The following is a 14,341-nucleotide window of genomic DNA, read 5'->3' as shown; positions in this document are numbered from 1 at the left end:
ACAGATCGAAATTTAGGCCATTGTTCAGGGCTGTGGGAGACCTCAAGGGAAGGAACACTTTCCCACCTGAAATATTTGCCCTGTTAGCCTTGAATTTGACAAGTCTTTGTGGTTAAAAAAATACACTCCTTTTTTGAACAGGCCAAAGTCAAGGTTTATGCTTTGTTAATTTTATAAAAAAAAAAATAGACAAGAAAGAAAAGAAAAATGGTCTCCTTGACTGAGTGTTCATATATGCCCCTATTTAATGATTAATAATCCCTAGTGGGCTATTGTTTGATGTGGCCTCGACTGGTTTGAACAGGAGAATACTGATTCACTCTTCAGGCATTTAGGAATCACAAGTGTTTACCTTGAGACAATAAATGAAAGGAGAAGATAAAAATAACACCCAAATATGCAGAGCTCTTTGAGCAAAAATGGGCATGGGCGATCACATGGGATCTCAATCTTTGATACCCTGCATGGGGCCTGCTGCTTTCTCTCAGAATAAGACTGTATAGAGTGACCCAGACAGGGGCTTTTGAGTATTATAGATTTTTCCTTTCACTTGTTGATAGGTTCAAGACAAGTTTTCACCCTGGTTTCCATGTCATGAGCTTTCATTCCCCACTCCCACCTGTCTCCACAGGTGACCCCATGCCAGTCTTTTGCAAGGGAATTTCTTTACGTGGCTTTAAAGAGCACCCTTCCCTAGAGTTTTGCTCACTGCTGTCTTCTATTTCCCCTTGTTCAAGGGGAGGCTCCAGCAGGAATCCATAAAGGGAGATGCAGACCTGTCTTAAAGTGGGACACATGGGGCTTATACTTCCAGCCACTAAACTTAGACTCCATTGAAGGATCTTGCCTATGGCAATTATTACTGGGTGGTCTCTTGGTGATTTTTTTTTTTTTTTTTGCTGGGAATGGAACTGAGGGTCCTTTGCATGCTAGGTAATTTGTCTACCACTGAACTCCACCCCCAGCCCTTAATGGTAATTTTTGGATTTGCCTTTTTTTTTAAGAGAGAGAATTTTAATATTTATTATTATTATTTTTTTCTTTCTTTCTTTTTTTAGTGTTTGGCGGGCACAACATCTTTGTTTGTATGTGGTGCTGAGGATTGAACCTGGGCCGCACGCATGCCAGACGAGTGCGCTACCGCTTGAGCCACATCCCCAGCCCTGGATTTGCCTTGACATGTCTATATTTATGAATTGGGCTACAGGGACAAGTTGGAGCAACAGTTAGCTCTGGGGTTGCTCACTGGAGCCTTCTGTAATCTGGCCCACCAAACATGCCCTCTCTGTTCCAGGGCCATCCTTCCCCTTAGACCAACCCACCACCAATTGTCCCTCAGATCTCCCATCCCTCAGTGCCCTCAGCTCTCCAAGATATTCCCTGCCTCCAAGACTCAGCCCCATCCCCACTTCTTCACTCCAAACAGCTGCACTATAAGTTGGAGGCAATGATTCTACTCTGCTTCACATCTGTCACTCCTGGAGGTGACACAAATAGCCCTTGGACCCCAGAGTCCCTTAAACACAAGAATGAATACCAAGTGTGCCTTCAGCCTGTGTGTGGCTAAAGTTGGTATATGGCATTTCACAAGAAGGGAGATTTTATATTTCCTCTTACTTTTTAAGTACATTTTGCATTATATTCTCCATATATTCATATTTCTTTTAATATAAAAGTCACATTTCTGCCCCCTTTCTCTGCCCAACTTTTTAAGTAAAATTGAAATTCCAACTTTCCTTTTGTTGGGCCACTGTACCCTTAACAGAGGGCCTGTGCACCCCACTTTGAAAAGTTAGACAATTTAACTTAAATATACATGTTTAAAAATTTCAGACTGTCCAAAAAGCTACATCCTGAACAGTAGTCCTTCTGTCTGTAGACCCTGTCCCCCAAGCCCTGCCAAGGGGCAGTCATCCTTACCTCTACCTTATATACCCATCTGGGGATTGCTAATAAATAGTCAGTGTCTGGGAGCAGATGGTAACTGGCAATTGAAGGTCAGCTGAGGCCCTGTGAAGCCAGCTCCTAGCCCTGCACTTCCAGGGCTAAAGCGCTCCTGTGCAGAATGGCTGGCTGCTGCATGGCCAACCTGCCATTTTTATTGTTGTCTTTGGCACAGACCCTTAGGGTGAGTTTTCAAAGACTCCACACTTGAGTGGTATTGGGGCATTTGGTGCCACCCTCCCTGGCTCTAGGTCTGTACCCTCACAAGGGGTTTGTTGTCATTGAGATGTCCCAGGGTGGCTGTTGTCTTCTCTGTCCCTCAAAGTCAGCCAGCCAAAGACAGGAACACAGCCAAAGGCACATCAGGAAGAGAGGCAGGTGGGAGAGAAGGGGTGGAGGGGCCTGCCTCTGCCTGGCTGCTACAGCAGAGCCAGAGACGACAGCGATTTGAGGGGGAGGCCTTCTCATTCTCCCTGCCCCTCCTGTACCTGACAGACCTGAGGCTCACCTGAAAGGCGGTGCTCCGGGTCTACCTTTCCCGTGGGAATTCAGCGCAGCCAACATAACCCCTGAACTCTGCTGGGCCACTGCCAGCAACTCTCAGGCCTTCCCCCTGCCGACTGCAGTGACATGATGTCGTTTTTATTGAGGCAAGATTAGATTTTTTTTTTTCTTTAAGTTTTCAGAAGTGTGGTTCACATGATCTCTAGTACTTTTCCTATTGCTTAAAGACCACAGAGCTGACAATTTCAATTTGCTCCAGCTTTTATCACTAGAAGAAGCTTAAAAGAAAAAAGAAAGAGGGTAGATGAAAATATTCTCCTTGGCCCTGGCTGTCAGGGTGACGATGGTAAAGGACCCCCACATCGCCCACTTCCCTCATGTCTCTCCTGTGATACGAAGATGTGAGGGTGCTGAGCACCGCATGTCCAGCCTTGCTGACCAACAACACATGATGACCTCTAGATCCAGGGGTCCTCATGCCACAGGTAGAAAGGGAGCTCACAACCTTAAGTCACTACCAGCTATCCCCGGAGTGTTCCAGAGGATGCTCATCTGAGATATGGGCAAAGTAAGCTCAGAAAAGTTTTCCTTCCTTTTGATTCTATTTTGCTAATTCTCCTCCTCGGAGGCAAGATTTCCTGTCCCTCCCTTTCACCTTTTCCTCTCTCCCCGCCCCTCCCTCCTGGCAACTCATTTATTGAGCATAGTTATTTATTGCTTGGCTCTACAGGGTGAAAAGACAAAGTTCATATCACTCACCATTTTTAAAGGATAGTTGAAGGATACTTATTCACATAAATCATGGGTTTCCAAGTATCAATTTAGCCCCCCAAATAGGTCATGTCATGAAAAATCATGAAAAACCCGAGAACTGATCACAGTTTTATTTTGTTATAAAATCAGAGAAGAGCCTTCGAGGACTGAGAGACATGCTGAAGAAATGACTCCCTTCTGTTCCAGGGAAGACTCGGAGTGGAAAGAATATTTACATGCCTGGGCCACGGAGGAGTCATTTCAGACCCCAATAGTCTGATGCTCACAACATCCTGCTGAGGAGGGAGGGGGAAGTGCAGCATGGCCTTGTGTGGGACCAGTATGTCATAGGTGCTCAAGGGGTGGGGTGGGGGATGTTGAGTGAATGTTGAATAAACCCCCAATTTACAGCTCTAAGACGGGATCAAGAGTAATCAAGAGATTGGTCTCAAGTCCGCAAGTCAATGGCATGGCCCAGCCTTGAGCTCAGACGTCATAAGTACACACTCCCTAATTCCTAGAGGCACCACCCTCTGGAGATTTCTCCAACCTACTGCCTTCCCTAGGACAAGCAGGAAACAGACTCCAGAAGCTTTGTGAGTCTTTGGAGAGTAAATTTTGTGGATGAAGGTTAGACTGAGATCAGACATGGGCAGAACCTTTCATCAGGAGACACTGCCCCCTTGGAAGGTTCTCCCAGGATGAGTTGGTTGACTAAGAAGCCTGGGCGTTGGGTATTGCTTTTGGGATGTGGGCTTCTGAGCTGTGCCCAGGCCACTGTGAAATATCCTTGGGGATCATTGCCTTTTGGAATTCTATGCATCCTCCCCCTGAACCAACGTATTCTGTAGTTTTCAGTAGTGTAGATCAGAAAAAGCTGGATTCAGAGCCTACCCCAAGGAATGACTCTCCGTTTGGTCTCGTGGACCTTGATTTTTCTCCTCCAGAGAGGGAAGGAAAGGTGATTGTGGGAGTGAAGTGAATCCCAGTTAGCTCAGACAGCTTTGCCAGGGTTACAGAGCAAGGAGGCTGCAGAATGGAACCAGGACTTGGAAGCCTCCTGACCCAGAAAGACATTGAGTCCTTGCCTGGCCACCCAGAGGTGAAGATCACAATCCAGGCCAAGGGCCTAGGGCTGAATCTGAAAGATGCCTCTGGCCAGGAAATGCAGTGTAGGCGCAGAGAGGAGGTTGAAGGAAAGGAGAGTCTGTAAGGTTGTTTGAAAAGGGAGACCAGAAGGCATGGCAGCCCACCTTCCTGGCCACTCTACCCTGAGAACATGAGACTGTACAGAAAGCTTTGGGTTGGAAATCAGAGAAGAACCCAGGTTCTGGTCCTGTCTCTGCCATAGGCTCATTGTGTGCACCCCCTGATAAAGTTGTCTCTGCCATTTCTCTGGGGCCAGCTTCCCCATTGTTGATCTAACGGTTTACAAGCCACAACCTGTGGGGCTTCCTCCAGGGACCGTGGCTCGAGGGCCTCCAGGTGGTACTGAACAGGTGAGCCTTTCTCAAGCCCTATAATTCTTCTTCTAGAACCATTTGGCTTTGCCTGTTCAGACATTGCATAACCTCATAAGATTTTGGTCAAAGAAAGTGCCCCATTGATTTTTTTTTTCTGTTGAGTTAAAACAAAACAAAACAAAACAAACAACCCCCCCCCCAAAAAAAAAACAAACACCTGAACTAAGATGTTTTCAAATTCTCTCCGTCTTGAGAATCTTGCAGTTCTCCATGTGGCTTTTGGACTTTGTCTCCTCTTCTGTGTAACATGTTGCTCTTTAGTCACCGTGTTGGTTTTTCTCTTCCCAGGGGATCCTTGCAACATGATATCACATGAGTCTGTGAGACCTCTTGCAAAGGATGTCTGGGACAGGGTGCCTGGCCCTCAGACTGTTCATCACCTACCTGACACAGGTGAACAAAGAATTTCTAATATTCTTTATCGGTAACAGGGACCTCCACTTGTCTCTCTCACCTACAGTCAGCACATCTGGGTACTCAGTAGTAGGTGCTTAGTAAATATTGATGAAGGAATAGCTTGCTACCTTTGTAGGAAGAATCACTGAAGTGCTGATACCTTTGCTGATGCAAAAGAAATTTCCCAGGGTTGGCAAGACCAAAGTGGAGCTGTGGGTCCTATGTTCCCTTTTATCTGATTCTAGCTATTAGAGGTTGTCACATGTTATGGGCCCTGCTGACACCTTGAGTTTGGAATTCTGGCCTCCAGAACCCTGAGACAATATATTTCTGTTGTTTTAATCTACCTGTTTGTGGTACTTTGTTAGGGGGCACCCTAGGAAACCATTTCAACTCCTACCTCAATACTGTGCTTAAAGAGGAAATCTATAATCATTTTTTTTTCCTTGAACTTCTATGAAATGTTCTGAAGAAAATATGTTTGGTTAGAACTTACTTTTTGGAAATATTAATTATAGTGTCCTTTCAAATATTTACCTTTTTTGAAGCATTAATTACAGTGTCATCAAATATTTCATGTAGTTTAAAACTATGTTTTTGCATGTTGGGTCATATGTGTGGCATACATTAAGCAGCAAAATAAACAAAAGAAGCAATAAAAACAATATCCCTCCCCAAACAGATTTTTTTTTTTCTACAGACTCCTCTCCCCCAGGTTTTTGTGCTTTTTTTTTTTTTTTTTTCTGATTCTGGGCTTCCCCCCTACCCCCACCCTAGACAAACATTCTGTCATCCAGCTGTCCCCCAGCCCTCCCACAGTCTCTTCAAAAGTAAGTTTGCTGAGAACTGGTTGCTTTCTTTGGCCTGAAAGTCGACTGCGTGTCAAGTCTGGGGGATTTTGGCCTTCCCCTCTAGGAGCCAGGTATGATTTTTGGATTAAATGGAGTGCAGAATCATTTTCAGCTCTCTGCAGACAGGATACCGCTTGCCTCTGAATCTTTCTTGTGTGTTGCTCCATGGACCCAACTTCTGGGGAGGTTTGCAGCTGGAGCCTCTCCTTGGGTGCCCTTGAGCAAACCCACAGTCTGGCGGATGAGAAATGTAGCCCTCCCGCTCCATCCCCCTGGAGATGCAGGAATTCGTGGGACTCACCTCGTTTCTGGTTATTAAATAACTGGCAGGGCATCAAATGTCAGGGCTGAGAAAACAGAAGGGCCTACCTGTTGGACCAAATGACCTCATAGCCTGGGCTGTTCTCATGGTGTCACCTTGCACTGTCTGTCAGTGACTCTTTCACCACAAGACTTACATCATACTGTTCCAAACACCTAACCTGCTCCTGTCACTATGCTTACAACACTGCAAATGACAGTGGCTTAAGGCTGTGATTAAGCCTGGGGGGGGGGGGGAGGAGGTGGGATGAGTCCCTTTTTGCAGCCTTAAATATGGAGGATGTGAATAGGAGCAGTGAAGTGGTGACCATGTTAGAATTCCAAAGTCCCCACAAACCTCCCTACCTGGGCTTCAAGTCCCAGGCTTCCCTGAGCAGCAGGTGGAAAAGAGAAAGCCATCTGCCCTCTCCTCCACAAGACCTCACCTGGGACCCAGGGATTTCTTGCAGGGAAAGGCAGGTTCTGGCACCTTCCTCTAACAGAGCAGCCACAATTACAGATGCCTGGTTGGAAAATGATCTTCTCTGGGCTTTAGTGGGTGACTGGAGTCCCCCCTACCAAATTGGAACTACTTTTCACTGCTGGGCTGGGTTCCCAGGCAAAGATTAGGCAAGACTCCCACCAAAAACAAGAAGAATGGAACAATCTTGAATAGTAAGTTGTAGTTCTTCAAGTTAGAGGTGGAAGAATTGGGGGGAGACTGAAAGCTGCCTTTGATTAAATAACAAACTCTTTCTCCCCCTCCTTCTCTCCCTTTCTTCTTTCCTTCTATCCTCAGTAATGGAAATGGAACCCCAGGGCCTCATATACACTATGGTAAACCCTCTATCCCTGAGCCATACCCCAGCCCTAAATAACAATACTTTGCCCTTCATTTTTATTTCAAGTTACTGCAGAAACTGGCCACGTAAAATCACTGCATATTCTGCTAAACCATCACTCCATCAATTATGTTACTCAATGTCCCTGTGTCCGAACTTATTTCTCTTTCACTTTAGCCACATTTTCATAATGACATCTTGCCATCAGGAAGCTCACCTGTGCTTGCTGGCAATGAGGAACTCTACAGTCACTTTTCCTCTGTGGGGTGATTGACCATGGTTCAAGACCATGCTCCAAGTGCACTTCACATAGAGAATGATGAATGATGAGGTAAGAGCTTCTGTTGGGGAAGGGGTGGGACTACTGATTCCTTTCTTAATCTGGACTTTGGGGCCTGCATGATCCACCAAGTAGGCTGTGAATCCACTTATTCAATCTACTGCAAAGAAAAGATCATGCACCTGCTTCTAGAAACCTGGGAAGCAGCAGGAGAACAGGCAGCGTCCTGATTGTTGAAGTGGGGAGTAGGTGTCAATGATGGTGAATCCATAGCTGTGGCTGATCATGGAAGTCCAGGAGGGGCCAGAAAACAGGAAACAGCTCTGCTCTGAACAGACTGAGGGAGGAAAAAGCAGTGACCCTGTCATAGCGCTCCAGGCAAATGTGACACACACACTCACCCCCATTTTCTGCTCTTCTCCCCCAGGGGAGAAGATGGGAAAGATTCTCTCTAATGCATGCCCACGTGCACTCAGGAGTGCAAGTTTCCCCTCTGCAGAAATGTGAGGAGACATGAGGACTGTCCACTAAAGGCACTGAGCTACAACAGCCAGCTTAAACTGGACCCTAAACCTCTCCCTTTTCTCCCTACTGTGGACTGAATTGTGTCCTCATGCCCTTCAGATGTACATGTTGAAGGCTTAGCCCTCGGTGGGAGGGATTTGGAGAAGGAGTCTTTGGAAGGATCAGGGTTAGATGATGCATGAGGATGGAGCCCTCATGCTGGATAGCTGCTTTTACTAGAAGAGACACCAGACAGCTCTCTCTCTCTCTCTCTCTCTCTCTCTCTCTCTCTCTCTCTCTCTGTGTGTGTGTGTGTGTGTGTGTGTGTGTACACACCATGTGAGGACACAGCTAGATGACATCCCTCTGCAAGCCAGCGGGAACACTCTCACCAGAAAGTGGTCTGATCTCAGATTTCCAGGCTCCAGAACCGTGAGAAATTTGTTGTTTAAACTGCCCAGGCCACCACTTTGTCATGACAGTCTAAGCAAACTGGTACACTCCTTGGTGATGTTCTTGGTTTCTTCCCTCCAGTTTTGTTTTATTTATTTATGTGGGATTGAACCCAGGGGTGCTTTACCACTGAGCTATATCCTAGATTTTTAAATTTTTTTTTTTTATTTTGAGACAGCATTTCCCTAAGTAGCTGAGGCTAGCTTTGAACTTGCAATCCTCCTGCCTCAGCTTGACTTGTGGGGGTTATTAGTGTGCACCACCACGCCCAGCTCTTTGTTTTCATTTTAAGCTTTGAAAATCATGTTTCTTTTCTCCTCCCTTCATTCCTCCCTCCTTTTCTCCTTGTTTTTGGGGGGGTGTGGGGGGAGGTTCCCAGAGATTAAGCCTAGGAATGCTCTACCATTGAGCTACACCCTCAGCCCTTTTTATTTTATTTCTGAATCAGGTTCTCCCTAAGTTGCCAAGGGTGGTCTTAAACTTGTAATCCTTCTGCTTCAGCCTCCTGAGTTGCTAGGATTACCAGCATGTGCCACCAAGCCTGGCACAGTTTCTTTTCCTGTGCTGGGACTGAACCTGGGGACTTGCATATGCTAGGCAAGTGCTTATCCACTGAGCCACATCCCCAGCTCCTGGCATAATTTCTTTTTAAATTATAAACTACAGTTTTGTGCCATATTATCTGCAAGCAAATGAGCGTGGGCTTGGAGTTCGAAGGATAATGTGCACAGGCACAGAGAACAAGCACATGCTTTACGAATGAGGCCTTAAAGCTAGATTGGATGGATTTGGAGTGGGGTTTGGTAGGACAAGGCCAAGGGCAAGGTAAGGTGAGCTAGGAGGCCAAAGGGAGCACTGAAGGTGGGAATAGTCATGAGTAAATATGAATAACTATCATTCCTTTAGCCCTTTACAGTTTGCAGAGTAACTCATAATCATTACACCCCTTAATCCTCACCCTGTCAAAAGAGGGATCTGAGACTCATACCTGGGCTTTTTGGCTCCAAGTTTCATCTTCACCCCCAGCCCCCTATTCTACCTGTCTGAACTGTCTGGGGAGATCAACTTGATGAATGGGGAGGAAGGCTGTTCCCTGAGAGCAGTGAGAAATGTAGTGTTGAGCTAAGGCCTGGCCAGACTGAGGATCCAGGCACCATGAATTTCAAAAGGTTTTCAGTAGGATGGTGAGATCCATCCTACTGAAAGCTAGGTGGAAAGGGGGGAGATAAGAGTAGTGTGGGGGCTTCTAGAGGGAGCCTGGGTCTCTAATTTGTATTGTTAGTACCCAGGATATTGTTGGCTTCTTTCTTGGGACTCATCACCACACCACTGGAGTTGAAATTGGAATTGGAAGGCAAAATTGAACTATTCCGTTCCTTTCATTCACTATATTTATTAATGGGCCAGTGTCTTGAGAGTAAGTTCATATTCATTTCAGCATTTTTGCTCTACTTGCCTCTCAGGAGACCTCCCTGCTCTTTCTAAAAAAAAAAAAAAAAAAAAAAAAAAAAAATTGTGCCTAAGTCTATGCTCTAACCTGACTTACAGTTGGGGCAAACATCAACTTGACTTTTATTATATTTACTGAATATTTACCAAGAGTTCTCAGTGTGCCTGGCACTGTGCAAAGATCCTCTATTGGAGAAACAGGAAAAGAAGGGACACAGGACAGATTGTTTCAGTGCTCAAGGACTGTGGGTCAGCAGGGGCTTGGGCATGAGGGCTGTGGGTGGTGGGAAAGGAGACAAGGTCCCAGAGAATGCAGGAGAGGGTTAGGTGGGGTCTACCTGCAACAGTGAGGGTTCCTCCCCTCTGAGGTTGGCTTTGCCGTGTGATCAAAGGGTGACCTGGAGGCCACTCAAACCCTCAGCCCCATGAGTCTTCCTCTTCTGCTCTGGCCAGCTAATCTTCCTACAGGGACTGCCCTAGCAGGGTTTGTCTGCTCCCCTCCCACCCTCATGGTGTTCCCCTGGGACTGCAGTGGGGAGCCCCACCCTCCATGAGGGAAGTCTGTGCTATGAGGTGCAACAGGACACCTGGGGCCCGGTGACAATGACTCACTGTGTGCCCTTAGGCAAGTTATTTCATCTCTTTGGTTCCTTCCTCTTTCAGAATTGGAGCAGCTCCCTGTAGCTATAAAGGTTTGGTGGTGATTACTAAAGAATTGCAGTGTGTGTGTGTGTGTGTGTGTGTGTGTGTGTGTGTATGTGTGTGTGTGTGTGTGTGTGTTGTGAGACTTGCTGTTTAATAGGGTGCTAAGACAGCAGGGAGGCTGTCCTTCCCACCCCTCAGCCCCACACGTGTGGCTCTCATTACTGTCAGGAGGCGTTAATTCGGCCCCATGGAGAAGAGAACAGACCCCTTAATTAGGCACTGTTCCCACATCCAGAGAGGGAGCAGCCTGGGCCTGGCTGCTCCGGCCTTGCGGGGAGTCCAGCCCGCAAGGCGGAGGGGCCTTGGAGGGGGAGGCTGCTGCCAGGGCATCTGAAGGGCTCAGCAGGTTTACACTTCGCTGACCTGATGGATGAATGGGGCCCTGTCCACCCACATGGGGGCCTGGAATCTTCAATTATGGCAATTACATCAACAGGTCGGAAGGGCAGCACTTTCCACTGAAGAGGTTCAGGGCTTAAAAGAAAAATCCTAAAGCCACTGTTCCCCCCTCTTCTTTTAAAGGGACTGGGCTGATGAAAGAAGACCCCCATCTCCAGTCTAATTGGGCCATGGATAGAAAACAAAGATGTGGCAAGTTTTTGCGTAAAATGGGGCTGGCACGTGCTTGGTGCCTCTTCACTTCTGACTCAGTTCGCACTCAATTTTGTTTTATGGTCCCTGGTGCATGTGTACCACCCCATGGCCTTTCTTAGGATGGACAGGGCCTGGTGCCTTCATCTCTGAGTTCCCCCAGCATGCAGAGCAATAGGTGGCAATCAAGATGGTGCTGCACTGGTGTCAGAAAGATGGGATCCTTGGAAAAGTCAGTGTGTCTGACTCTGAGTTTGCACATCTGTACAATGGCAAAATGCCATCTATTCCCAGAGACTCCAGGTGCCACCACACTCTCAGACCGATGGAGTATTTTCTTTCTCTCAGCCACCCTGTTAGGTAGCTAAGACTTAAAATGTGGCCCTGGCACCAGTATCATGGGTGTCATCTGGGAATTTGCTAGAAATGTAGACTCTTAGGCCCCACTCCAGACCACTCCAGACCAACCAAAGGAAGATCTGCCTTTTACCAAGATCCTCAGGAAAAGTGTGTACACATCAAAGACTGAGAAGCACTTTTCTGGGCAGAATCTCATGAACATTAAATGTGAGTGAGTAAATGAGAGTGAGCCTGTGACGGTGTTCTCTTCTGGGAAAGGATAGGACTCTTTACCTGAGGGCTACAGGAAGGCTCGAGTGAAGAAGCTGTGTATAACCAGCAAGGTCTTTGACAGTCACTCACTGATTCCTTCAGTGAACATTCCTTGAGCAACTACTATAAAGCAGGTTTGGCGCTAGTGCAAAATATGTTCTCTGCTTCGATATTTAAAAGAACTGAGTAAAACATGTTGAATACTGTTAAATAGTTAGTACAGAGGGTGATAAGGGAACGAATAACTAGTTCTGACTAAAGTTCAGGGCTGGGTAGGTTAGGGGAGGCTTCCTTACGGTGGTGGCATTGAGCTTCTGCTGGAATGAATGAGGCAGAGATCCTTCTGGGCAGAGGGCAATATAAACAAGGGCTCTGAGCCATGAATGGGCATGGGGGATTTGAAAGCGACTGTTAATCCCCAAACAAGAACCAGAACCAATAAGGTGATAGATACTGTATTGGGGGATGGAATCCTGATCTGACGGGTAGGTACTGACGAGAGAGTTGTTCGTATTCAGCCTGGAAAGTATTGCTGTACCTACAGTGTCGCTTACTAAGAGGAAGGCACTGTAATTTTTCCTTTTTATTCCTCGCTTACTCTAACTGATGAGGTTTGTTGCCAGCATCGATGTTCTACTTCCTACGATTTTAACCTGACACTGAGTAGCAGTGTTTCGGTAAGGACAAGAATAGGTTTCCCGATGTCATTTGCATGTATGACCTCACTGGAAAGGCAAGGGGGCACCTTCCGTAACTGAGAACTTCTATGTCAGCATGTTTCGCAAATGGCCAAAACTGTCACCCAGCACCACCTGAGAGATGTCACTGCCCTCCTTCCCAACTGCAGTGAGGCATGTGGCTCTCAGCTGGAGAGCACCAGACAGAAGTAGAAAATACCACGGAGGCCCCAGAGAACAGAAACTCTGATGTACCCAAGAAAGGGCTTCCATCCTAGACCAACTGAGAGTGGGGGGCCCTGTCTCTCGGAAAACCACTGTGATGTGGAGTCTCTGCCTGGTCACAACCAGTGAAACCTGGAGTGAGAGGGGGTGACACCAATGTGATCACATGCAGAGGCCAAATCACTTCCTGAAGTGGATGCCTGGGCTGCATGGGGTATAAACTGCGTGGTTCTGTGAGTAGGAGACCTTTAGCCTGGCCAGAGGGGTGAGCTCCTGCCCGTGTCTCTGGTTGCGAGGGCACTTAGGCTGCCCTTCTGCGAGCTTGTGGTGGTAAGGGCAAAGCACCCTGCACTGGGCCCCTCTCGGTGGACAGCAGTGCCCCAGACACTCAGGCTCCTTTTGCTCACAGGCTGAAGGCAAGGACTTTGTCTGCTTATATTGAACAGCACCCTTAGGTGCTATGTTAATATTTAACCCAACTTGCAAATAAGGGTTATCTGTTTGTTTCTGGCAAGGACATTGGAGCAAATGGCTTTCTGCACCACTGCCCTCAGTATTTGTGCTCATTCTCTTTGGGCAAGGGAAAGAAATGACGCCTAATCATGGGTCCTTTTCAGTTCTCTGTTAATGTAGGTAGCCAATGCTTAAAAAATTGGTCCCAGCAGATGGTTACTGTGGGCAGATCTTTACTATGAGCAGCATGGTGCAGTAGACAGGCTGAGATTTGCAGCCAGGTGGTACTGGATCCAGGTCTGGGCTCCTCCTCTTACTCATTATGACACCTCTTAGAACCTTGATTTCCCCATGAGGACTGCAGGAGTGAACTGCCTTCTTGCCTGTCATGAGGACTCAAGGAGACAGTGCAGCAGCAGGTCCCCATGCTAATGCGTTAGCTCTGAATCTGGAGGTGACACAGCTCTGGAGATGGAGAATTGAAAGGCTTTCAGTTTGTGAAAACCATGTCAGGATCGGAACAGGAGGCAAGCACAGGAACTGAGTGCCAACCCCTTCATCAGCCAGAAAAGGAAACTGCAGCCAGGAGCACCCCACCCTCCAGGGGCCCAGTGGCCACCACACCCGTCCTTAGACCCATGTGAGTGCTGCAGAACTGAGTGTCTCTGCCCTCAGGTTTCCTGGACCCTCCCTCGCCACTCCTCCCACCACCTGGTCTGGTGTTTCCTCTCCTTACTCTGTTTTGCCTTGCTTTTGGAATTAGGCCCTTGCAAGTCCCAGCTACAGCCTGGAATCCCCTTAGTAAGGACTTCGGTTACAGCCAGTGCATTGTTTCTGACTACTTGGCAAGTACCTCCTTTTTCAGTAGGGCAGATAATCATGTCAAAAAAAAATGTTTTTCTTCTCCCCCTTTATTAGTTTTTGGGCTAGCATGCCCCACCCTTCTTTTTTTAAGTCTTTTTTTTTTTTTTTTTTTTTTTTAACAGCTGGGAGCAGTATTTGAAGATTTTGGGTACACATGCCATGAGTCTGCTTCATTGAAGAGTAGGGATCAGCAGGAGGAAGAAGGATATCTTAAAAGTGATGTAAAGCTGGGTGTGGTAGTGCATTCCTGTAATTCCAGTGACTTGGGAGGCTGAGGCAGGAGGATCACAAGTTCAAAGCCAGCCTTAGCAACTTATTGAGACCCTAAGCTACTCAGTGAGACCTTGTCTTAAAATAAAAGAGAAAAAAAAAAAAGTGATGTTAAGACAGCAAAAAGAACTCGAAGATTTCTGCA

At 47.0% G+C, this 14,341-nt stretch overlaps 1 long non-coding RNA gene across 8 annotated transcripts in view; it reads left to right on the top strand.

Moving 5' to 3' along the window:
* LOC110599487 (uncharacterized) overlaps positions 1-14,341 on the top strand; it is a 30,562-nt gene that overhangs the window by 10,005 nt on the left and 6,216 nt on the right. For 6 of the 8 annotated variants that reach the window (XR_013436775.1, XR_013436774.1, XR_013436777.1 and 3 more), the window contains 2 exons: positions 1,059-3,797; positions 5,013-7,444. This is a non-coding gene — a long non-coding RNA (uncharacterized LOC110599487). The remainder of the gene's footprint in view (positions 1-1,058; positions 3,798-5,012; positions 7,445-14,341) is intronic. The other 2 variants (XR_013436776.1, XR_013436778.1) reach the window with 2 other exon arrangements.

The sequence above is a fragment of the Ictidomys tridecemlineatus genome, chromosome 3 (genome assembly GCF_052094955.1).
Source record: "Ictidomys tridecemlineatus isolate mIctTri1 chromosome 3, mIctTri1.hap1, whole genome shotgun sequence".
NCBI lineage: Eukaryota > Metazoa > Chordata > Mammalia > Rodentia > Sciuridae > Ictidomys > Ictidomys tridecemlineatus.
Note: the sequence above shows the minus strand (reverse complement) of the source record. Positions and strands in the feature narration are given on the sequence as shown.